The 27,065-nt window shown below is 47.9% G+C and overlaps 1 protein-coding gene and 1 pseudogene across 4 annotated transcripts in view; one reads left to right on the forward strand and one right to left on the reverse strand.

Moving 5' to 3' along the window:
- LOC146832794 (TGF-beta receptor type-1-like) overlaps positions 1–27,065 on the forward strand; it is a 1,867,988-nt gene that overhangs the window by 1,568,134 nt on the left and 272,789 nt on the right. The window lies entirely within an intron of this gene.
- Positions 3,121–4,476, reverse strand: LOC146832797 (dnaJ homolog subfamily B member 1-like; annotated as a pseudogene).

Genomic DNA, 27,065 nt, shown 5'->3' on the forward strand with positions numbered 1-27,065 from the left:
GTGATACAGTTCATGCGCGCGCACTGATGCCCCTACCTTCCCTTACCAGCGCCAACAATTACCTCGTCACTATGAGCCCCGAGTCTCTTGCAATTTAACTTTGTAATTGCTCATTCCTTCTGGGCACTAGACTGCTCAGTTCCGTCACTATGATTTATTCTCCCAGGTTACCATTTTTTCATCTAAATGAATCTGCATCACTTTTTGGAGAACACTGTGTACCGCACATTAATTGATTGTGATGCTTGTTACAGTTCAGGGACTAATTTATGTGTTTTATACTTGTTTATTTATTTATTATTTTTTTGCATTTTCCACATTTAGAGTTCATATGCTCACATTTGTCCTGAAGATGAACTCAAATAATTGAGTTCGAAACGTCGTCGACCTTATGCAACTTGAACCTTTTTTGTACTGACTTTACTAAGAAAAAATGGTTCTCTATTGTTGCCAATGCGATGTTCCTTTTTAAAGAGTCCACCCTCACCTGCATGTCACGCTTTCTTGTCACTAAATATGTGAGCACTTGAATTCAATCTATGTACAATAAATAAGTGTCATATATTGACCTCTCCTGTCCCCTGTTTCTCTATATTAAGTATTACTCTCCCGTATGAGTCTTTGAACCTATACCAAATCATTCGCCCTCCTAAGGGTTTTTCATTTCACCGGACCTTCTCAGGCCATCCCGAACCATTGTTCTCTTCCACATTTTGCCCATGCTGTGCATCATTAGCAAAATCTTTTGGCTGATGCCGTGCAGCATTGTGAATATAAGAGGAAAAACAAACAGCCATGATGATGACAGGACCATTTCCTAGGCACAGATTTATGAGGATGAGTGCAAGCGCGGGCATCATCATAAATGCATGCGCCTATGGAATAAAGGGGCACATGTTTTGAAAATATTTATTTACTGATCAAAAATGGCCCCCTTTGGCTTGCCTAGAGACACAGAAGCCTGGTTCATGCCCTGCCACGGAGCTAGAATCTCACTGATTGTGATTGTCAGAAATGTATAAGTAGAAAACGGAACCCTCATGCTCGATTTGCCCGTACCATCAGTCTTGACATTCTATGATGTACCACACTGAGTGCGTGCCATTACGGAACCAAGAGGCAAGACAGTTGTCATGTGAACACTGTATGTTGTGGACAGAATATTATAGAACATTGTAGTCTATTAATTAAAAAACAACAGGTTTTTGTACGGCTGGTATTCTGAACGCATGCATTCGAAAGTGCTTCCATTCTTGAGTATGAAGATAAAGTTTTGATGAATATTTGCCTAAGATCACACAAATTAAGCATGGAAGCCATTTTTTTTATCCAGCCAGGTTCTCTTTCACAAAGAGTACTGTCTTAAATAGTTCCAGACTGTCATGAAGAATTCTGCAACAAATAGCATAATTTGATATTATTAGTACATTGAGGTAGCTACTGTGTTCTATGGAAAACAACGTTCACTTTTCAAAATAAATATATTTTTCATCCACATTCAGATCTGGGTCTGAAGTCCTGCCATGGCATTTTGGGTCTGAGCAAACAATGAGAATGGTGCAATTTACGCATTGTGCCTTTGTTCCAGACTGACAGGACCCTCCTCAAGACATAATCATCATAGTGAGTCCCGCAAATGCAATGCCACCTTTGTGCCTCCCTCTAGGGTACCTCCTTACCCGTTATCCAGTAATGCCAGTGTCCTTTTACAATTTTTTGCAAGCCTGGCAGCTCAAGAATGATAAATTGCAGTGCTGACGCTGAGGCACCGCCGCAGCTTATGAAAAATTTGCATAATTGGCCAAATTAAGCTTGAAGAATAGAAGGCACTGGCCAGTTGAGTATTTTCTCGCACAAATGGGAAAAATATCACCCATTTGTGAGGGAAATTGCCCAATCTGGCATCTCTGTCACACGTCTGGTGTGAAAGGGAGTTTGAATCTGCTCTGCCCACCAATGGAAAGGTGCGCAGTAGGTACTGCTCCAATGGCAGCGATGAGGTCGATGGGAGCCCGCGCTTCCTGCAGCCACAAGGGTATCTCAGTACACACGGTCCGTCACAGCAGTTCTATTCTATTCAGAGCGATCTGCTCGAAAAAAGAACCTTTTGAACACTCTAGCAATGCTTTAAAAAAATATTTTAATCACTGTATTAAGAAGATTACTTACAAGAGGCGAGATTTACAGAGACACTGTCCACGATTCTCAGAAGCTCCACAGAAACAAAGGGTTCTTGCACCTGAAAATGGACATTACCAGATATGAAAGGATTTAAAAAATGAAAGCATTCCAACCCTCTTAAAAGACCATGCAAAGGATGGGAAAGTTAAAACCTCTCTCCTTCCAGTAACATCTGATAGCGACTGACACTTCACAAATAAGTGCTTTCCCACCTCATTGAGAACACCCCTCACTCAGCTGCATCCAGTGAGTTAGGAGAAATGGTATCCCTGTATGGCAGGCGTGCAATGCCCTTTGGGGCCAAAGTGCTTCAGCCCCCACTCCCTTCCCCCCCTCGTGTGTGTCAGCCCGGGCTGAGACAGCTTCCGGGGCACACACACAGCTGCACCCGAATACTTCACAGATCTTTCATAGACAATTGATTTATTTTTAACTAGGCTTTTATTGTGTTTTCACCCCTTCTTAGAGCCCCTGCATCGCCACTCTCTGCCTATGGCTGGAAGATTAAAACCCCGAAATGTGGCTCTAGTTGCGTGTCTGCTGTCTGGCTTATTGCGTTTAACAAACATTAATCCACTATGCAGATGTTCAAGTGCGCTATACGAATACGGATGTAATTTTTTTTATATTTTACAAGTACCTAACCCTTGGTGCACAGTGAAGTCATGATACCCTGCTGTATATCAGTGAAAAAACAGCTTGCCAAAATGCAACCCCAAGTTTCACACACACTGAGACTAACTTTGGTCAGGCCCAGTAGATAAAAACTTAACATGAAACCCATTTTAATACAAGAGTGCTTATTGGTACTATTGAATATTTCTGTATAACTCTTACTTTTTACAGTTTTTCTTCAGGCCATACAGCACCCTCTCCTGCCAGATATCGGCTGTAAACAAACACCAACTTTCTGGTTCAATTGTCTTGTCCGCGTTGTGGCTATGCGGGCAGTATTCTCTCCAGTACTTCCTTTGAGGAAGGAGGAATTCAGTCTGGGAACTTCACTTCAGACATTAGGATGAGGTCGCCCTGCTGCTCTGGGGCTTTGGGTGGCAGGAGGCCTTCGCCTGGGATTCTCTGTTTCAATTACGTCGTCCTCGGATGGTCCTGCTGTCCAGGGTCGGGGCATTAACGGTTACATCCACAGAACGCCTCTCTATGGGTGATTTTTGCTGGGTGGATAATGTCCAAGCCTTCGCTCTAAAGACTAGATGGGGTTTATCTTTCAGAACAAAGACTAGATCGGAGAGGATGCTTGTGGACGTTTCATCTCCTTCATTAGGGAAGGCAATCTTCGTGCCCTTTCTTGAGTTCTAAGGTTACGATCTCGTCCTTCGGAGTGTGCAGTTCTGCCGTCTGGATTCAAGCGCTTATCAGAAATCTTCATTTTACTGCTGCAGCCGGTGTAGATTTCATCAAGATACCTTTAAGCGCATGGACTACTGGAGGGTCTTGCTTTTTGCTGACGTGATCACGTCCTCGCCGAGCCCGCGGAAAACCCTTTACCGAATCCACCAACCGCTATCCCAAAGCAGACAATTGGGTCATCAACTTCCATGTGCTCGTTGCGCTCCGTGCACTGAAGAACGTATCAAAAGGATTGCTGCCTAAAACATAGCATGAGGATCGCAGTGGAAAGTGTAACTGAATGACGGCCATTGGGTCCACCGAGCCCCCCACCCACGCCCTTCATAATTATCTTCACCGTACTTGTCGAAGAACTCTCGTTTTTTGGGGTCACTAACCACGTCGGAAGCCTCTGCAATCACTATGAAGCGGTCCTCAGAGCCTGGCTCCTTGTTTTTGTCAGGGTGGTAGCGCAGCGCGCCTGCTTGTGATACGCTTTTTTGACATCCTCTTCTGAGGCGCCAAGGCGGGCCAGGCCTAGGCTTTTGTACTAATTAATCTTTTTACCCATGGTTGCTAAAAAAATAAATAAAAGAAAATTGCACCTCTGTCACAATATCACGCAATTAAGTACAGTATGCGAGCATTCAACTTCACACTTTCAAATACCAGCAATGCTGTAGCGGGCAAAACTGCTCATTTTACCTGAATGCGAGCCTCGCGGCGGCCACGGACTGCTGCTTGCAGAGGCTGAGTGACGTTTTACTCCCCCAGCCAATCACTGGCTAGAACCCAGTCATGGGCTGCTAGCCAATCAGATGCCTCCAAAGGCTCTCTGCAAGCTTCGGATTGGCTGTGAGCCCCAGAGTGCCCACAACCTGTTGTATTAACGTGATTTAATGTCTACTTGTCCGTCGGACATAATAGACAATAAATCTTCTTGCCCATCAATAAACACAACATGGTTCGGGCATCGGGCGATATGATTCCCCCACCCCTGGAGGTCAAAGATAACCTTTAGAAAGCTATCCTAGTGGTAGCTGTGGAGAGCAGCCTTCAGGCTTAATCTTGAAGTAATGTAAAGCATCTTTTTACCTGAACATCACCTCCTATATTGATTAAATGAAAGGAGAACCACACAGTAGTTATATAAAAATATGTATTTATTAATATAACACTCAATAGTATCCTCTACACGAGGATAGAACACAAAGCACACAATACGAGATCAATAGAAGCACAAGACACAGTGGGCTCCCGGGGGAGACCAAACCATTTACTAAAATAGTTGTGTAACAATCATGACTTGAGTCAAGACACAGTCTAGAGCACGTAGAATTGTTGGGATCCTAAGGAACCACCCAAGGTGTGTAGATAGGGACCCCACGGAGGACGGGTGCAGTGCGCTAACACCACCGCAGACTCCGTACAATTCTATGGGAAAGTCGCGGTTACAGTTTTAAAGTTTAAGGACCCTTCTAAGAGGACTTCTAGCAAACCCTTTGGAACTTAAGAGGTTGGAGAGCCACCCCACCCGTGGATACCGTAGTACCCGAGTTACCTATCCCAGAGAAGCCGGGGGCATAGGTCTGGAGTGGTGTCGGAAACTGCTGTCGTTCTCAATGGAGGGCTGTGAAGAAGTACTGCTGCCGTGATGGTGAAAAGGGCTCGGAGGAATCCAAGCCTGTATTCTGGAAGGAAGGAACCTGAAATTAGAGGGGACAGAGTCTGGGTCACTTCAGAGTGACCAGGGGCTTGGTAGACGAATGCCCACCGAAGTCAGATGCTTCAGGTGCGAAAAAGGGATGCTTGACTCTGCAGCCACGAGGACCAGGAGATGTCGAGGATGACCAGGTGCCGGAGGTGAGCTGTCCCACGAAGGATGTAGATTGCTGAGGGGTCGGTGTCTGGCTGGAGCGCCAACAAGCCTTGGCAAAAGCAACCCACGCAGGAAGGACAAGCAGGTCACGGAGTGGACCAGCAAGGTCCGGAGGACTCACCAAGCAGTGGGGAGTCATGAGATGTCTGGAGCAACCAGGAAAGCCCAACAGAAATCAAGATGATCCTCAGGAGGACCGACATGCCGAATGACCAGGAGTCGCGAGGGGACCTCAGCAAGATTGCAAAGTACCAGCCCACGGGGCATTCTGTGCGAGGAGGCCGGAGTTCTTTGGTGCAAATACTGCTCTGGGTCAGGACTACATGGAGTCCAATGCACAAGCTCGGGAATCGCCAACAAGCATATGCACTTGCAAATGGACGCAGCGCACAGGGGTTCGGGTTATGCTGACCCCACTTGGGATACTGGCCTCAGACTTGCTGAGAGGGCAGATCGACCTCAGGGACCTTCGAAAGCCCACCTCCTGTGTTGCTGAAACCTTTGGAGTCTGCAGGAGTTCAGGAGCAGCAGACCAGTCAGTTGCATTAAGGTGCCTGCAGTTAAAGGGGAGTGAGTCCTTCACTCCAAGGGAGATTCTTCAGTTGTCCTTAGTGCACCACAGGTCCTGCACAGAGCCTGTATGGAGCAAGGGCACAGACAAAGCTTTGGACAGAGAGAGGGAGATGAAGTCGGGCCCAGTTGAAGTTCAGCGAAGTCCAGAGTGTCCAGACGGTCGAAGGTCAGTGGTTTCTTCTTGTAGAATCTTGTCCACGTAAAATCTAAAGTCTTACAGCCAGGTAAGCCCTTTTGTACCTACGGGGGAGGGTTGGACAAATTTGGGGGACCCTCCTAGGGGAGGGTCAAGACACAGGGGTGGTTACACCCATGTCCTTTGTCCAGTTTCACACCAGAGCAGGAGCAAATGGCTCCCAGAACTGGTTTGAGCTGGACTATGCACAGGAACACCAAATGTGCCCCCAGTGCAGACTTTCAGGCACTCTGAGTGCACCCACCCAGCCCCAATGAACTAAATCCTGTCTATGAGGTGGTCACACCTCCCTGTGACAGGATGCCTATTGTGCTGCCTTCCTCTGCTAGAGCTTGGCTCAGCAGCAGGAGGAGGGAAGAAATGTGTCTCTGGTCGGCAGCATCCATTTTGTGCTGTCCGGGTCGAGAAGGCTGGCACCGGTTAGACCAGTGACCCCACAAAGCTCGCTTCTGAAAGGTGGAATCATACTCCCCACACCAGTTACCGGTGTTGAGGTGTTGATACCAAACACGATATGTTTCTATGCAGCCGTTTTTGAGATAGCATTTACCGTGAGGTTATAATGCACCTCTACCTATATGTCTGAGTCACAGACTACCTGGGAGAATGGTCTCCGAAGGCTGCAGAGGGTCTCTGCTCATGCAGGGGCACCCTCTCACTAAAAAACCCAGCACCCTGCCTTCAGTATTGATAAGGCCTGCTATAGGGGTGACTTGTAAGTTTTAAGTGTAGAGAACCTATATCTAACGTAAGTGGTGCAAGCACCATCTTACATAGGTTGCAGTAGCAGACCTGTTCCATTTTGCATGGCCTCTCATGGGTGGCATAATACATGCTTCAGCCCATGGGAGGCCTCTGGGGTACCTGTGCCCTGGGTACATGGGTACCATATACTAGGCACTGATAAGGGTACCCCAGTTTTATCTGGAATGTACCTAAGTACATGCATGACAATTTAAGGGAGAAAGCAGATAGACTGGGGTCCGGATTAGCAGGATCCCAGTCAGACTAGTCTAAAACCAGAGAAACACCAGGCAAGAAGAGGGGGTAACCATGCAGTCAGATCCTACCTTCCTACACCCTGGGCTTAAAAGCAGTTATATTTTCGACCTTTGCATCTGCACAGTTTATCCCAATTCTCCTGGATTCAACTACAGGGAATAAATTTGAATTGTTATCTGGCGAAATTGCTCTAGTGCAATCATTTATGTCCAGCTCTTTAAAATTGTGATTACCACAAAACACAGCATTAGTGTCGTCTCTATTAGTTCTAAAGAGTACATTGACAACAGGAGGACATAAGACCAAGTAACATGCACACTCAGTCTATTGCGTTTAGATTACAACCTACTGTAGGCATAGCATTAGCCTGTTTGATTAAATTAGAAGAATGCGCGATATGGCTAGCTGATGTTCCGTCAGTAGGAGGAGATGCTTTCAGCCTTATTTCCTGTAAATTTTCCCCTTGGAGATGACAGGTTCGCACTTCAAAAGTTTGAGACTTTCGGCCATCCTCTTTGAGCACAACGTGGTCGAAATATGATCACAGAGGGATGAGACAGGTGTTGAAAAGTCATCCTGTGCCCTAGGCACCCCCCAACTTTTTGCTGACTAGTACTGGTGGTAACTGACTGACTGACCCTGGGCTCTGGCTAACCAGGACCAGTGCTAGGCTGAAAACACTTAGAATACAGTAGGGTACACTAAGGGTTGGGGTACCCCTGGGATTGGCATGACCTACCCTATAGGGCCCTAGTACATATTAGGGAAGGTGGATTGAAACTACCTATCAGTCCTTAGTATATAATAGGGCATGGCAGTTTAGAGGCCAGCAGACCTTTCTGCACTTGCATGTGTGCACTGTTGATGCCTGAGGTCATTTTAAAAGTGGCGCTGTGTGGCAGGGCTGCTTTTAAAAAGTAAGTTGTGCCCAAACTTGACTTTTGTGTTTGGGGCACTTAAAAATGGTTAATCTACAATGTTTGGCCACAGTAGGTACCCCAGGGTCCCCCCGAGATGTCCCAGGGGTGGGGGGTCAGGTATCTATAAGATGGACCCTTCTAAAATGAGTTTTATATGCCCTGGGTAAAGTGAAATTGCACATTTCACTCCCCACATTGTGATACAGTGCAGCCCAAAATCGACTTGGTTGGTAGGAGCACTGTGGAGGAAGGATCTGCAATATATGTTTACATATTCAGAAACCCTAAAGTCTCCCCCAGGTGTTCCTGGGGTGGGGGTCCTGTAGATATATGTAGCGTACTTATAAAATATGTTTTTATAAGCCCTGGTGCTGGAAAAATGGCCCAAGTCACTTTTCCCATTACAATTTCCATGGCATAGGTTAACATTGGAAAAGGTTATTAGTTAATAACTGGAAAATTAAAAGCCATAAAACTAGGATTAAAGGACTCAGTAGGATGTTAATGATAAGTCCAACAATATGGTATTGTTGAATTTATTGTAAAATGTTCAGACAAGAAGTTATAAGACTTTTTTTGTCTGTAAGCCAAAATCCAACCTTGTACTGCTCTGCCCTGATTGGTCAGAGATAAGTGGGTGAGCGTGGCTGCTTTAAAGAGATGATAAATGACCCCTGGGGTTAGGAAGCCTCTCGGGGAGGTGAGGTTGCTGGACATAGGAATGCCAGCACAGGGGTTGGAGTCGTAAACCATGGACTTTAAGTGAAGGGGAGGACCCCCGTTCACCTCCAGCCAGAGGCTAGGATTAAGGAAGGAATTAGCAGATGCAAAGGGGAGAGACTATGGAGAATAGCCATCCTAGTGGTGTGTCTATCCAGCTCTTCTCTACCTGCTGAAAATTCGGACATATTGAATTTTGGAAGAATCGCGGTTTCTGGGTTAGCATTTTGCTACACTTGCAGGAAGTGGTCAGACCTTTGGGTGAAACCCTGCAGCTCATGGGACAGGAGTGCCCTCCTGCTTGACCCCAGAGAACACTGAATAAGTATCTGAGAGGGCGATGCCTCTCAAATCTGCTGCTTGAAGCTTAAGAAAGCACGGGCCATGCTGGAAGTGTGATGTGCATTTCCAAAGGACTTCACCTTCTGCGCCATCTGCAACTATAGCCTGTGGATTACTTTGCTGTAAAAGGGCTAAAGAGAGGTCTCCCTGCAAGCTAAAGGTTAACAGAGCTCATCTGGACATCACTACAAAGAATCCCCAGCCTGGAGTACAACCAGTGGATTTGTAAGGTTTTCGTTCAAGTGGATTGTGGGAATTGATTGTGGGAATTGAAGTCTCACACTTTCAAGGACCCTCTTGGAGATTTCAGATCCCTGGATTGTGTGATGGATACTTTGGGACCCGCAAGAAGAACTTCAGGAAGGAGTTCTAACTGGACGTAGTCTGCTGAAGGGGGCTGCAAAAGAGTGGGGAGAGATTGTCCAGAACAGTTGCTAAAGGTGAACTCTTGGTTTCTAAGCACTAGAAAGTGACTAATCGACATATCTCTGGTTCACTACAGTGGATTTTTTTTCGTTTTGGTGTCATTTAAAAGATAAAAATAGTTCCTATTTTTATAATGTCTTAATAATTTACTGAATTAGTGTTTTAAAATGCTATACATACCTGTCTTTGAAGGTAAGCCTGCCTGTTTGCAGCCACATTACCTAGGGTTGAGCATAGAAATAATATTCTAAGACCTATTCTGAGCCCTATACTGTGTTAGTGGCCTTATTGCGAGTGACAGGCCTACATTTGCCCCTACCAATAATCCACTTCCCAACACCAGGTGAGTATCTTCTTACATGCATGATGTCAGATCTGATTGCAGAAAAGCAATTGCGCTTCATCCTATGCCAATAAATCACTTTTTTGGTCAGCGCATCAGTGTCCTCAAAAAGGCCTGGTTTTAATCTTGGGACCTGGGTCATATAGATCGTACTTCTAAGATGGGGCTCAGAGATTCCTTGCGTTGAGGGAAAATGAGAGTGCAAGGGACATTGATTCACTAGTTGGTAAGTAGATTTTCTTGAGGTCATCAAAGGACATGGTACCCTCTTACCGACTTGAACTCCCTGACCCACATCATAGCCCGATGCAGAAGGATGCTGGGGAGACCAGTATAACTGCTTGTTGCACAAAAGTTCAGCATTTCTGTTGCTTGATGGGCCTGAACAGTGGATACAGAGGCTTTTAGGCTGATTTTTAGCTGCCTCTGATCTAACATATTGTGCTTTCACCATAGGGCCTGGTCTTGGAGTCATACCTTTGCAGCCAGGTGCCAGATATTAAGGTCGCGGGCCCAGAAAGATCTTCAATTGATTTCCTAATGAGCCATTGGTGCAGACATGTCCGCAGCAGCAAAATCTGTTTTGTAAGCTGTTGACCCAGTCAGTTAGAGGTAAACATGGTGCTAAGACGATCCAGCTTAACATTTACTGCCTGCAAAAGATTTTCTTCCCCTGGTTCACAGTTTGAGTTGTTGTGTAGTTCATACTAATCTGTGGGATCTGCGCATTATTTGGACAACACAAACGAAGGGCTTTGTGTCTAGACTGATTCCGGACATCCCTGCAGGATATTTTGGCCAAGAGACCAGCTAGCTCACAGTGCCACCGTAAGCCCCCTAACCTATCAGGGAGCAAATGGTTTCTGGCAACCACTGAACACGACAACCTTGACCCCTCTGGGATTGTGGAAACGGTACAGAACCCTTCGCTCAGTCGCTCGTGCTCACTTATTCTCAGAGTAATATACAGAGAATACACAGTGGGACGTTTTCAGTAATATTTATTGAACCAACGCAATTCTTGCATTAAATACGTGTGCTGCAATGATTAGTTGACAGAAGCAGATAAATGTGATTACAAGCACCAAAAGCGTAAATAATAGATGTAGTTCTATCATGGTGCTAAGCAATTGAATATATGCAGGCCTATAAACAAGGCAGTAATCTTCTGTACTCCTACCATGTGAACCCTACTCTGAGTGTACCTAGAGTGTGTAGGTGTAAAGCCAAGAATCCCCCCGAAGGGATGATCCAACCCCATTATCTGATGAGGTAGAGTGAAGGACCACGTCTTGGTCACAAACTGGACACCACTTATGAGATGTCAGACCACTGCATGGTGATTTCTCAGCATGCAAGGAACCATTGTCAGCTGAAGTACCTCCTCCACTAATCTATCTGGATTCTCATCTTATAGAATAGAAAGCAGCCTTGCGATGTGCGCATAGATTAGTAATGTTATGGATATATATAGAAAGCCCATTCGTCCCATGGATGAAGATAGTGATGACATTTGTACATAGTGTGAAACGAGACCTTGTACATGATATTCGGGGCGTTGTGATACTGTTGTGCGAAGCTAGATGTAAAAACAAGCTTAATTTCGGAGAAATTAATCCAACATTGTCGTACATGCAAATGTGTGCCAAAGGTCAAACCTGGAAATGTCATTTGTGAGGACAGTGTAAGAAATGAGCTTCTTCGTTACATGGGCCTAACTCAAGAATATAACAGAGGTTATTTGAATTGGGGAGAGTTGGTTGACCGTGGTGACCCTTCATGGGTAAGCAACTCACTATTTTCGTTAATCGATCTCAATGGGGCAAAACGATTTTGGCACAGTATGTTAGGAATAATATTAATTTTGGGCGATAAATGATCTGAAGCTGGGTTGCTTGTTTCATTGGGTGGTATTTCACGAGGTTGGGGCAAAGTAGATTCAATGTTCCCAGGGTTATCTAGAGCTGGGGTACACAGAGCTTTAGTACCAGCATCAACAGACAGAGTAGGTGGTGACTTGTTTTTCTTAAATATATCAGGGACCTGTGGCATTTTATCTTTCCCTTTAACCTTCCCCTTTGAAGCTTCAGTGCTCAAGAGGGTCTCCACCTCCTCTTTTAATGAGTCACTATTGGCAAGTGTGTTAGTGCTGATCGAAGGAAGCTCAGATGTCCTCTGTTGGTTTACGTGGTTTCTTTTCATTGTAGATTATCCTGTTTTGGGGGATGGAAGGCACACCTCTTGCTTAGCTTTTTGAATGTATCCGTTATTGATCCAAAATATGCGTGCAGTTTGGTAGTAGTGTCTGGCCCAAATGACACCAAAATCAACAGTCTCAATGGGGTGGGGCGACATTTCACCCCCACCAAACGCACAGAGAGTAGTGCCACAATGGCGAACATTTGATCCTCGTAAACCATCTTTTTCCGTTTATCTCATTACTTCCATTCTTGTGCTCCTCTTAGTTTGTCTAGAATTATAGTCCCCACACAAAGTCATACGCCATTTTCCACGTTTATTTATGTTCAGACTGTGTCCCTTCGGACCTCTTGAAAGAACATGACAGATGCGAAGTTCATCAAAGGCAGTGTTTATTCAAATATAACCCAATGCATTTCGGGCTAAAAAGAGCCCTTCGTCAGGGGTCACTATAAATACAATGAAATAATAACCAATTAGTATTGACATCTTACTCAGTTCATCACCACAAGTTAATGCTCAGTGAATCAAAATACTCCTTACTTTTCAGCCTGCTCTTATTCACCCCCATAAAGGCCTTCTTTCCTTTTGCGATAGACCTCCCACCATTCACAGCGTACCAATGTCTCAGTTTAATCGTTCCCTAAAAAACTTCCTTAACCTTCCTGTTTCCTCATAGGCCTTCACTAATATCTCCTTGCGGTCAGCCCAAGTGTCCCACACTTACAACCCTCGCCCTGCTTCTCTCTCCTTGCCCTTTACACGTTTCCAACAGCGTTCAGATTTAAACAGTTTAACTCGAGTCAATTATGACTTCCATTCATTCTCCATGCTAATCTCTTATTAACGCGTGCATTCAAATTCATACGATCCCTATTCACCCATGCTTAAATCGTCAACTCGATTTTCAGTTGCTATAACCGTCATTGCTAAACACGTACCTGCCACTGGCCAATGAAGATTACCGGTAAGTAATAGGACATTACCCCCAGGTCCCTCCGTCCTCGTCCCATTCCTCACAAGTGGAGAATACCAAAGCAGAGCACCCGGCCTTCCGGAACCCGACCAAAGCCAGGGGCACCAGACCGAGAAAAACGGCACCCAACAGAAGCAGAAGGGAGCCCACAAGAAAACGCAGGCAGGAGCACACAACCAGCCACGCCCCCAACCAAGCCGACAGAGCCGAGACCCCAAAACAAGCAGGGGACGATCAAGAAAGGACCGCAAACGAACACAAGACCCCCCAGGCAAGCCCGAAGGAGGCCCCGCACCCAGAAGCAAGACCCAAGGGAACCCCCAGAGGGGCAGAAAGAGAAACCAAACCCCCCCCCCCCCGAACCACCAGGGAAAGGGAGCCCCGGAGAAGCTGAAGCGCCCCAACGGAGCAACCCGGCCAGGAAGGGCAAACAACCCGGGAGAAAAACCACCAAGGGAGAAGCCCACAGACCCAGGCACCACCAAGCAGCCGCCCCAACAGGGACAAAACAGCACATCCCGGCCCAACGCTCAAGAGCGCACGAGAGCAGGCTGCACAGGGAGACAGGCCAAAGGCCCAGGAAGGAACACAGCAGGGCAAGACAGAGAGCGAACCCCCCAGAGCAGGGAAGAAGGCGACCCACAGCCGGACCAACCCACAAAATACCACACCAAGTGGCGAGGGGAAGGAAGAGGAGAACGAAGAGGCACGCCAAACTCAGAGAAACACCGAACGCGACCAACCACAGGACCAACCCCAACACACCAGGGGAAGCCACCCGCAGAGCCGTAAAGACCGAAGAGGAAGGAACCAGACAAGAAAACAGGCACCGACCCGGAGCAACAACCAGAAAGAAAGGGGCCAAGGCATCCAGACAAGGCCCCCCCCCCCTCCCACCGACCAACAGCCGACAACCGCGGCAAAAAGGAACCGAAGGCACAGAAAACCCACAGAAGGCCCAGGCCAAAAGGCAGGAAAGACAAGCCGCCAACCCCAGCAGAGACACCGGATGGCCGCAGCGAAGGCCGCCACACCGGGAGAAGAAAACCCGGGCACAGGAACCAGCCAGAGGCCAGGACCGAGACAACCAAATGCAGGAGACACAGGGACACGAACCCAGTAACCCACCCAAGCAAGGCCAGGGAGAGCAACCAGCGCCACCCAAAGCAGACTCCACACACGGCCAGCGAACAGCCAGGAGAGAACAACCAAGGGCCGAACACAGAACCGGGGAAACAAACCCCAGAACCGGGAAGGAGGAACCCCCACCAACCAAGAGCCGACCCACAGGTCAGGAGGACACCAAGGAACCACCCAAGGCGAACCCCAAGAAGGGCAAAAAAGGAAGGACTAACAAGGAGGCCAACAGCCCAACAACGCAGGCAGCCCAAAAGACCCAAGAAGCCTACCGGACAACGTACAAGCCAGCCAGCCCGGAGGACCCCAAACGGAGCATCAGAACCCGAAAGGAGAGGCAAAGGGCCAACCGACCCAACCCCAAAAACCCCAACCAAGAAGGGGCCCAGGGACCGGCACCAAAGCAAGCCAAGCCACCAAGAGAAGAGAAGCAGCCGGGGGACAGAGAGGGAGACCGGCAAGTCACAACCGTCAACCAACACAAAGGCCACAGCTCACCAGCCAGGCACAAAGGAGCAGCACAGGAAAGGACACTGGTCCAACCCGGCACCCAGACCAACAGGGCCAGAATCACCGGCCAGCAAGAGGCCAAAAAGAGGCCCAAAAGCACCAGAGAACGAGCGGCCAGGGAAGAACCCAGGCAGGGACCCAGGCAGGGACCCCGCAAAGGTAGGCCAAAAACAAGGACCGTAAGGGAGCAAACGCCACAGAGGCAGAGCGGAGGCCCCAGCAGCACCCCGGAACACCCCAGGCACCCCCAAACCAAAGGAGAGGAGCCCGGAAAAACCAAAGGCGCACAACCCCCGGGGGGAGCGGGAACATACCCAAAAAGGGAAGAACAAACCACGCAGAGCCAGCAAGAGCAACGGCCAGAGACACCACAGGCCGAAAGCAGGCTGCACGGGAGCGGGAAACGCACAAGCCCAAGGACAGGCCCACAAGGGGAAAACCACAGCCCCAGGGCCCAGGCAAATCCAACCACCAGCACAAGGCCGAAAAAGGGGAGCGGGGACGCAGCAACGCGGCCCACACACCAGGGGAGGCCGACACCAGACCACAACCGGCAGCCTCACCAACAAATCCACCGGCCAAGCTCAAGAGAAGGCACGGCGAGGAGGACACCGGGAGCGGCACCCACAAGCAGGAAAGAAGGGCACAGGGCAGCCCGAATCCACAAACAGGGAGGGGCACAGAAGCAGCGCACCCAAGAAACCAAGGATCCACCCAGGCAGAAGCCAAGGAAGACCCACAACACCCAGCCACCACAGGAGGCAAAAGGAGCGGCAGCGAGAGGCAAATGACCCCAAGCCACAAAGAAGAGACACGAGGGGAAAAGGAAACCACAACAGGAAACCAAACCCCACCAGCCAACCCAGCGCAACACAACACAGCACCAGGCAAGAGGGAAGAGGCAAGCAGCAACACCAGCCAACAGCCAACCAAGGCCAAGACCTACCGGGACAGAGGGAGGGCACAACAGCCCCCCCCCGGGAACCCAAGAAACAGGGAGTCCGGAAGCACCAAGGACCCCGACGCAGGATGCAAGAAGCAACCCAGCCAAACAGAAGCAGGGGCCAAGCGCAAGAGCAGAGGAGCCGCAGACGGGGGAATACAGGGGGACCGCAGGCCCACCTCCCCGACCCACAACCAGCACGAACCTCACCCACAGGGAACCTGCCGAGGAAGGAGCCCACCAACCCAGGCAGGAGGGCACGCCGGAGGGCAGGAGAGGAGCGAACGCAAGGGCACCGGCGCGCCCAGCCGCAACACCAAGACATGACCAGGCGCCAGCAGGGAGGAAAGGCCACAGGCCAGGAAACCCCACACAGCGAAGCCCAGAGCACCGGCCAGGCACAGGGGGGCAGAAAGAAACAAGGCACCCCGAGCATGGGCCACACCAACACCCCCGGAAGGACGCAAGAAGCGCTCAGCACCAGGAGCCGCAGGCAGGCACCGAGATAGGCACGCACCAGGCCCGAATCCACAAGAAAAGGCAGGAACCAACAGGGCGGACAGGCAGTAGGCAGAAGAAGCCGGGCAACAGGTAACCAAGGCGGACATCCAACCAGGCACCAACCAGGGGGAACAGAAGCACGCAGGGCAGGAAGGCCGGAAGCCCACAGGCCAGAGGAACGAACCAGGCCGAACCCCACCCAAAAACGAAAAAGCCCAGAAGAGCAGAAGCGTGCACAGGGGAACGGGCGGACGGCCACAGCACCCGCCAGCCCCGGCACACCCCCAGCAGCAGAAAACAGGGAGCCAAGGCCGCAGGCCAGTACAGCCGAAGAGCGCAGCACAGGGAAGAAATGCGGCACCCACCAGGGGGACAGGCCAACACCACCAAACAGAGACCGTCCCCCAACCCCCCGCCCAGACGCCATCCAGCAACAAGCGCCGAGCAAGCGGAAAACAATGAGGACAGGGAACCCACAACCGGAGGAGGAAGCCCCCCCCCCCCGCAGCACCGGGAAGCAAGGCAGAGACACAGCGCCGAAAGCCACGCAACGCCCCCAACCCAGCAAGCAGGAACAGGGAGTGCCACAAGCCAGCACGGATAATCCCCAACAGGAATCAACCAGCAGACGGAGAGACCAGAGGATGCCAGGTCCCAGAGTAGAAAGCGCCAGCAGCAAGCAAGGTGAGAATACCACCGAAGCAGCCAAGCAGGTCCCCCAGCCAAGACCGCCGAAGCAGCCCACCGCACACAGCCAGACCCAGCAGGCAAAGCACAGACCACAGAGCCAGAGGAACATGTAGCGAAGAACAGCGGAACCGCTATGCGGTACTCACCACAGGGGCAGGAAGAGCACACCAAAAGCACCCTGCCTCCAAGATCCAGCCCAGGCGCCCTTCAAGACACCAGCGCCGGGCGAGGAAGAGTGCTGCAGCAACCGGCCAGACACTGACCCCCATCAAGGTCCGCCCCTGCACCAACATCAGGAACAGCAGGGGCAACAGGGAGGAAAGAAGGCGAGCAGCACACTAACAAGCCAGGCATGGAGACCAGGAGCACCGCCCAGCGCAGCCCCTGGACCCCCATAACAGCCATATCAGCACGTCTTCCAGCCAGGCCAAGCCGTAGGAAGACGCGCGCTGTAACCCGGAAGAAATCCGGAGATCCGGCGCCCCAGCCGCAAAGGGCCGGGCGCCAATCAACGCGACTCCCAGCAAGCCCGGCAGGCCAGGAGACGCGGAACAGGACGTCGAGGACAGCCCAGCAGCCCGACGAGACATCCATTGAAGAAACACACAGGTAAGTCAGCAACACATCCCATTCTGTCGGAAGACAGAAAAAAAGAACAGGCTGCATGCTGGGCTGGTACCGCTTATGTACTCCCAGCGGGAGGGAGTGGGTTAGGTATCCCAGCATGCTCCTGTTCTTTTTTTCTGTCGCGGAGATAGTAATCTCCACTTGTGAGGAATGGGACGAGGACGGAGGGACCTGGGGGTAATGGCAGGGCAGAAACGGCCGGCCGCCGCGGGTCCTATGTAGGTAGTTACCCTCGTCGCCAGTTGTTGCGTGCGTGAGGAGTGCATTCACAGGGACAGTGTGGGGAAATGAAACTGGATGCACGCAGCATGAATGAATGTACACTCCCACACTGGATGTGGTGCTTGGCCAACTGACCCGGATCATCCGGCTCACAGCCCCTTTATTTATGACACTTCTTCCGGGTCAGGCAAATACCATTATGCAGTAAACACAGGGGTGTGTTGTGTGAACCCCCTCCTGTGTGGCGACACACTGGGGTGGTCCACACAACATACCAATAGTGACCCCTGACGAAGGGCTCTTTTGAATAAACAATGCCTTTGATGAACTTCGCATCAGTCATTTTCTTTCAAGAGGTCCGAAGGGGCACAGTCTGAACATAAAGAAACGTGGAAAATGGCGTATGACTGTGTGGGGACTATAGTTCTAGACAAACTAAGAGGAGCACAAGAATGGAAGTAATGAGATAAACGGAAAAATATGGTTTACGAGGATCAAATGTTAGCCATTGTGGCACTACTCGCTGTGCGTTTGGTGGGGGCGAAATGTCGCCCCACCCCATTGAGACTGTTGATGTTCTTTTCACTGGACTCAGTTTTCGCAGGGTCCCCAGTTTTGCGTTTTCCCATGTCTAAAATGTCACAAAACACCTAATATAAGCCACAATTGTAATAGAGAAAGACTTGCAGTTCCTGGGAAAAGGATCCAAGAGAGTATGCCAGCCCGGTTAATGACGGATGCATAAATGATGCGGCCGTTAGTACAGGGCTGCCTGGGGCTTGTTGTCCTGCTCCAACACCAAGATTCAGCACTTCCCGTTCTGCGGGAACCCCGCTCTCCTATTATGCGTCCATTAGTGCTAGGCTGCTTGGGGCTTTTAAACATGCCTCCCCACTAAGATTCAGCTCTAATTTGTAAAGCAAGATTGTTTCTTTTCCTTGTGGAGATTCTTATGTTCCTTTTGAATCTGAGTGTGCACGTAGACATATTGATCTTTTTTGGTTTCCTTTTATAAATACGTTTGTTTTTTTAAGGATGCAACCCCTAGGTGGGATGGTCGATCATCGGTGTGCTCTTTTGATAGCACTTACTAGTGCTAGGTGGGATCATCCAGAGGTTATGATTGGGAGCAGTTCATTTTTGGATGTGTGAAGGGTTCTGAAAGGTTAAAATGTTATTCAGGAAGAAAAATAATGAGATTTGGGTGTATGTTATTTATTAAAGCTCAACATGTTTTCCCCTTCCTAATGTAAGAATAAATCACCAGAACTTTGTCAGTATTCGTGTGACCCTTCCCTAATCTATACCATACCCTTTTAAATTTGTCTATGTGGTGTAGGAGCAAACAAAATTTTAACTAACCTTTAACTAGGGTTTTTTTAGTGACCTATTTTTTTTTATAATGCACTTAATTTGCGTGCTATGTACCCAATTCAGCACTCTGCACAGTCTTTACAGATTTTACAAAACTTATGCTACAGTTGAGAAAAAGGAAGCGCTGCAGGACTGGCCGAAGATAAAATCTCCATCAACAATGTAGTTATCGGTCATCCTGACGATGACAGTTCTACTCTACTATCAGTACCTTGCTGTTGATATCTCGGCCTCTTTTAGTTCCTTTGACTTCACCCTGAAACCGTTGATGACCACATCGCCATGTTTGACTACATTGTTACCACCAATGATTCCCCTTCCATGAGGACCTGGAAGAAGACCACAACATAATCAATGACGCTATGAAGCCAGCTATGAAGTATGCTCCTGGACCTGTTATGCCACTAAAATCACAGGATATGTATTCCAGCAGCAAGTTGCCTTTCCGTGCTAAGAAGCTGTTTGAGATAGAGGGAGAATCTCAAGAGTCACTTTGGGCCATCTCAGCTTCATGCAACGATCATTATGAAGATGAGGTAGAACAACAGTATAACAAGAAAGACTGAGAAGTCCAGCCAGGTTAATATTATGATGGTAAGGAAGACTATCACTGGGGTCATGGTGATGCTCATTATGACCCATATTATGATGAATATAATGAAGAACCACAATATTGCAATCAGCCCATGCTGAGAGTTCTTCTAAATCTAAGAGACTAACTTAATCATTATGCGGGGTGCCTACCTTCTTCATAATTCAGCACGATTTTGTGTATTTCCACTGCTGGTTCCAGCAAAGCATCCTAGAATGACATATACTCCCGTGACTCAACCTCCAGTTCCAGAAATAAACCTCCAACAGAACCTACCCATACCCCCTCCAGCGGGCAGAAACACATTGATGAAACAATCAGGAAAAAGTCAGAATCCCCAGTTCATTCAAATATGTCTGATGACGCCATGACACCTTTTACTTCAGAATCAACATCAACCCATGCTGACTTTCCACTGGATGACATTACTTGATCCCTCTTACTTCTGGAGAAGGATTCCCAAAGATTTCCGCTACCTATAACAGTAATGAAAATGGCGTGTTTAATTTGCAGCTTCCAAGAAACTCTCAAGAAATCAAATAATGTGATTCCTATTATGGACTATGTTTGACAGGAAAGCTTCATGTTCATGCGGGCCTCTGATTTTGCCTCATCCATGGTGCGTCATCTAGAAAAAAAACATAAGTCACCTGACAACACATCAACCTGCATGACCAGACTTTCTGTGGTCAACTTTGTGATGATGTAGGCTGCACAGCATTGCTCCTGCAGTCTCTCTTCACTGTGCATTGGTCCTCCTTATAGAGATGCCTGCAAAATGTACAGCTTTGGGACAGGGGTGTCTATCCTACCAGCTATCTTTAATAGGATGACATGATACAAAGATGTGGGTGGGCATGACTCACTATATTGATCTGCTGGAGGTTAAAGGACGAAAGATAAGGACTATCATGCAAGAAGATGAAAAGCCGTCTACAGCAATAACTGACAGGGCTGTGGTGGTAGCTTTCATTGGTTTTCAAAACATTGCCTGCATAGTGGTTTTGAAGCATCAAGGTTAGTTGATTTAACATTTTTTACACCCTGAGATCCAACTCTGAATGTTGGATATGAGATTGATGGGGCGCAGCGGCCAGGGTTCCTGACTCTGGACCGCGGGGTTCACGGTTCGATCCCCGGCGGCAGGTCAGCCCAGCACTATGTGACTCTGGGCAATAGCTCACTTAATCTTCCCGAGGGCCCCCAGCGCCGGGAAACCACTTCGGAGGTAGCTGTGCGCTCTACAAATTCAAGGTGGTTGTTGTTGTTGTTTTTGACCCTCATGTTGATGAATTCTTTGTTGATAAAGTTTGACATGAATACCACCCACTGTCAGGTGATATTACAGTATAGGAAAAGTTTCCATTTGAGCAGCAGGAGGCAAAGGATTGCCATCGTACAGATGAGACGTCAGTCACAAACGTATCTACTACAACAACTGCAGCAGGCACCTTACCCTGCATTGCCCTATTATCCACCAGAGCAGTGTTCAGCATCATAGTTTTCCTGTATCAAGTAGCAGTCCTGCAAAAGAGGTGGGGGTTAATCCAAACAAGACATGCCACAGACCTCTAGTTTGCCATTCTCGATAGGATAACAAATCTCCGTTTAGAATTTCTTTGAACAAATGAGTGCTAGAGCTAGTCCTTATAGATAATAGTCCACATTTACACTACCATTAATACAGTTCCCACCCACTCCACTGCAGAAGACAACCCTACATACAACATTTGTGGTTGCTGCAAGAAAACCTTCTTTCTATGATTGTCAAAGTGTTGGAGCACATCCTGGAATCCTAGTGCAAAGTCAAGATTTTACTCCAGATATTTTTCTTGCCTGAAAAATGTCAGGCGAGTGGCGACCTATTTTTGATCTGCGGCAGTTCAACAAGTATCTGCGGTGCTGTGTGTTTTGCTTTATATATTCCTATAATGTTCAGCTGCAATTTTGTTTGTATGCATTTATGATTGTTATACAAAGCAATTTATATTACAATTGTGTCCTTTTGGTTCTGAAAGTGTGATATATAGAGAAAGGCATTGTGTTTAAGAAGTTAATGTGTGAGTTCTCACTATTTCTTCCTCATCTTACTTCCTAAATGATGAGTATTTTCTAACAATAAAGCAGGGAAATATTACATATGAAGCATTCAAAGATCTGAAAAACAACAGAGGCGCTTCGGGAATTCCACAGAGCATGAGGCAACAGCAGTCCTCTATGTGGTGCACCATAGTCGTTCTCCATCATCAATTGCGGGAAACAAGACAATACAGAGAAATTGTGTAGCCTTCGCCTCAGGACCAGGCTGTGGGCTGGAAAATACAAACTTTGTTCCGGTGTGACATTTAAAATACAGAACATTTATTGACTAGAAAATCTGTAACGCTAATAATATGCGTATTAGTTAGGACTAGATACAAAGGGATAGCTAATAATATGCTTATTTGTAAGGACTAGATACAAAGGGAGACTTTACAACTTTAAATGTATTATGTTGCCTGTTTTCATGATTGTCACCTGCTGTGTTTTGATAATCGTCTGCTTAATATTTGCAATTATGTTATTACATATATTATGCACTAAATTTCAGATAGTAAGCAAGCGAGTTATCTGCATCTTTCACAACTGATTCTGAGCAAAAAATCAAATAAGAAACAGACTTAAAACACCACTGCAAGAATGAGAATGGGATAGGGCACTGAATGCCTTCAGAGCGGGGCAACAGAAAACGCTGGATTTAAGTTAAATACAAAAGGGAATATGCAGAGTATTTTTCACACCATAATTATTACATATATATAAGCCTGGGGTTCAATGATAGACGTCCTAGGTCACAAGTTGACTTAGGGACATTTGTCCACATGTTGTGGAGCTGTCCGATGGTGTCTGCATTTGACTGAATGTGTGGTGTTTTGCGCTAAGTATGTTGAAATACCCCTCAGATAAACTATCAGCATAGGGAGACTGCAGTTTAAATGACCAAGAGGTATCTGCATTTCTAGCTGCACCCTCAATGCTGGGAGACACCACACTAGTACAAACGGTTACCCAGTTGGGCTATTGGGACGTACTAGTGGAGATTAAAAGATCCCAGGTTAAAACATTACTACATGGAGCAGTACTAACTGAATATCTACGCTTCCACTCCAAGGGTATTGATTGTAACAATTGAACCTAGGACCTGCCTAGATGATAAAGAATTTAGAAAAGACTGGTCTTTGATTGCTTAGAGGTGCACCAGAGACTAGTTGGTTTTGATAATCAGAACGACCAAGAGGCTCTCTGATGCCCTACTGATTCAGATAAAAGCATGTGAGAGCAACCTAAAATCGGGAATAAGCTTAACAGACTTCAAAAGAAGGTTGGAAGATACTAAGTTTAGGGAATATCTTAACACAACATAAGATCTCCAAATTCCAGAGAGATCTGAAAAAGTTCTCTCATGAATCCGTGTACCCCTACTCCAAGCGGATTACGTTCCAAAAGTCCAATCAATCTCTGAAGTATCATCATATGGGAGTACTTCATCTAACCCAGATAGGAAATATCGAGAGGATAATCACCAAAGACGAGTGAAGAGATGGAACCAAAGAGGGTTTAACAGACAGAGAGGGTTCCCGAATCCCAATTTTCAAATGGGACACTTTCGACCGCCAAGTGAAACAGGCTATGGAGCACCTCCCAATTACGGGCCAGCACCTTTTTTCCCACCACAAACAATGCAGTGCTATTACCCCATGAATACCCCACCCCCTTTTTTAGAGAGAGGAAGGGGAAGGAGAAAAAGAAAGGAGGTGGCCTTGCAGAACAGAGAAATGGGGCAGGAAGTAACAGCCTCCTGCGAGGAGATACCGAGAGTGAGCAAATCTTAGACCCTAATGATGACATCATCATTGACTTAAGCACACAGACTTTGAACGAAGATGAAAGAAGTGGTCTCAATAGAGGACTGGGATGTGTCCCCACACCTGCAGTGGACACCTTTCGGCTGAGACAAAAGATGTCCGAGTTCTTGCAAAACGTGAGACTTGAGATTTTTCTTCCAGGATAGACCTCAACAAATTCAGAGAGAAATACAGGCCTACATTGTAAATCAACATTTTACCCACCCAACTCTGCTTTGCCCCCTGAGGTGCTAGCGTTCAGAAAGGCGGTACATTTGGGTTTGGAAGAAATTGAGAAAACACCTCAGAACAACTTCCACAATATCAGAAGTGTGGAATTATAGGCTCTCAGAGATTTGGCAGATGACGATTCAAAAGTGGTAAAAGCTGCTGACAAAGTGGGAGCAACTGTGATATTCTCAAAAAAGATACACACACCGGAATGTCAATGTCTATTAAGTGACCCTCAGCACTATAAACTACTAACAAGGGATCCAACAAAGAATATACAAGAAGAAATTTAGTTTCTGGTCAAAGAACGAGATAATGGGTGGATCACCACAGGCAAGCGTGACTTTTTGATTCAAAAGGAACCTAGAGTTCCCTATTTTTATATTCTTCCAAAAGTACATAGAATAAGGTCCGGCCCCTTGAACGTCCGTTTGTATCAGGGATAGGATCCTGCCTTGAACCCGTGTCTAAGTTCTGCTATTTTCTTTCTTGCAGCCCCTTGTTAAGAAAATGCCAACTTTTCGTCGAGATACGAAGGATGTATTGAATCTAATTGAGAATCTCCTCTTCGATAGGATAGGAAGCAATTGTTCTCATTAGACATAGAATCTTTGTACGCTAACATCCCACAAGAGGCAACATTGAAGGCAGTGAGCAAAATTCTGGAAGAAACTGAATGGGACTCCATCACACCAAAGGAATTTGTACTAGACGTGGTGCACATGTTATGTTATGTAATGTTATTAGAGCTTTTAAAGCGCACTTATACCCAAAGGTGTCCTGGCGCTGAGCACTGTCTAACTGGTATCCATGGGTGCGGCAGCCTATTCAGAGAACAGCCATGTCTTCAGCCCCTTCCTAAAGGAAAGGAGCTCAGTAGAATTCCTGAGTTGCACTGGGAGGTTGTGCCAGGCTTTTGCGGCACAGAAGCCACCACGATCACCTGCGGCGTACCCCCAAGGATCATCCCTCAGCCCGACCCTTTTCAACATCTGCATGGCACCACTCGCCAACATCATCCGAGTGCACCACCTCAACATCATCTCGTACGCCGACGACACCCAGCCGATCCTCTCCCTCACCAAGGACACTGCTAAATCCAACCTCCACGAGGGAATGAAGGCCGTCGCAGAGTGGATGGAGACCAGCCGTCTGAAACTGAACTCTGACAAGACGGAGGTCCTCATCCTCGGCTCCACCCCCTTCACGTAGGACGATTCCTGGTGGCCAGCCTTGTTGGAGCTGCCCCGACACCCTCCAACCATGCATGCAACATGGGTTTCATCCTGGACTCAACGCTCTCCATGACCCAGCAAGTCAACGCGGTCTCCTCCTCCTGCTTCAACACCCTCCGCATGCTCCGCAAGATCTATCGATGGATCCCCACCAAAACCAGAAGGACGGTCACCCAAGCCCTCGTCACCATTGGCTGGACTATGGCAACGCCTTCTATGCGGGAAACACGGCCAAACTCCAGAAAAGACTCCAACGCATACAAAATGCCTCTGCACGCTTCATCCTCGGAATCCCTCGCCACAGCCACATCACTGCCCACCTGAGAGACCTGCACTGGCTCCTGGTCAACAAGAGGATCACCTTCAAGCTCCTCACCCACGCCCACAAAGCACTCCACAATGCCGGACCAGTATACCTCAACGAATGACTCACCTTGTACACCTCGAACCGCCAGCTTCGCTTCGCTGACCTCGCCACCATCCCACGCATCCGCCGAATGACCACCGGCGGCAGATCAGTCTCCCACCTCGCCGCCAAGACATGGAACACCCTCCCCATCCACCTGCGACAGACCTAGGACCTGCTGACCTTCAGGAGACTTCTTAAGACCTGGCTGTTCGATCAGTAGCTGCTTCTTCCACCTCTACCCCCCCCCCCCCCCAGCGCCTTGAGACCCACACAGGTGAGTAGCACGTTCCATAAATGTTCTGATTTATTGATTGAGAAGAAGAAAATGCTGCCGCCCCAGTTCGCTTTTTCCACTCGGGGAACAATCTTTTGTTTTCCTTCCGAGGAGCGCAACGCTCTTCCTGGGACATACCATTGGAGACGCCTGCTCAGAAATTCAGGACCACTGCCCATCAAAGACTGAAAAACCATACACAGCGCTTTGAATTGTGCAAATTTTTTTTACTGGGAGCCAATGCAGAAGACGAAGTCCATCTCTGACTGAGACGAACCTTGGTGTGCCCGTTAGCAGCCGCATTTTGCACTAGCTGGAGTCTGTACATATGTTTTTTTTAAATGTTCAGGTATAGACTGTTGCAAAAAACCAGCCGTGACAAAATGAAGGCTGAGACTGCTGTCCTGAAGCTGTCCTCTGGTGGGAACATTTTTATTTTTCTCAAGATTCTGAGGAGAAAAAAGCTCGTCGAGACAACCCCCCTGACCTGATCGCCAAAGCCAAGTTTATTGTCCATAATCACTCCCAGGTTTTTGGCTTTAACTGTGGGGGCTGGAGGCTTGCCCATTTCTTCAGGCCACAGGTCAGGTGTCCAGAGGTTAGGGTTATTCCCAAATACAATGACCTCCGTTTTGCCTGCATTAAGTTTCAGGCAATTGGCGGCCAGCCAGCCGGAAATGTCTTTCAGGCAGTCATGGCATCTTGAAGCCATTTCCGTTCTTTGCCTCGCTGTAAGGACAGCACAATTTGTGTGTTATCCGCATAGGATGTTAATTGAAGCCCGAAAGATATTATCAGGGCTGCAAGCGGGCTGACATGTATATTGAAAAGCGTAGGGCTGAGGGAAGACCCCTGAGGCACCCCGCATGGCAGAAAAAAAGGCTTAGATCTATCCCTCCCCAGATCCACCGTTTGCGTTCTATCAGCCAGAAAAGATTTCAGGAGGCTCCAGGCCCTACCCTGAACCCCCGCCGTTGATAGTTCGTCCATCAAAACATCGTGATGGACCGTATTGAAAGCCGCTGACAGGTCCAACATAATCAGGATCACTCACGCCCCTCCTCGGTGGCCTTAATCAGAGCTAGCTCCGTGCTATGTCCTGCATGAAAGCCGTACTGTGTGGGGTCAAACACATTGCTGCTCTGAAAGAACGTGCTAAGTTGCACATTGATGGCCTTCTCTATCATTTTAGCCGGCAGCGGAAGTCGTGAGATGGGTCTATAGTTATTAGGATCATTTTTATCCAGATTCGTTTTTTTTATCTGCGGAAGTATTGAGGCTGATTTCCAGGTTTTAGGGTACCAACCTGACTTAATGATGGTGTTAAACAAT

The sequence above is a fragment of the Triturus cristatus genome, chromosome 5_1, assembly GCF_964204655.1.
Source record: "Triturus cristatus chromosome 5_1, aTriCri1.1, whole genome shotgun sequence".
Lineage (NCBI taxonomy): Eukaryota > Metazoa > Chordata > Amphibia > Caudata > Salamandridae > Triturus > Triturus cristatus.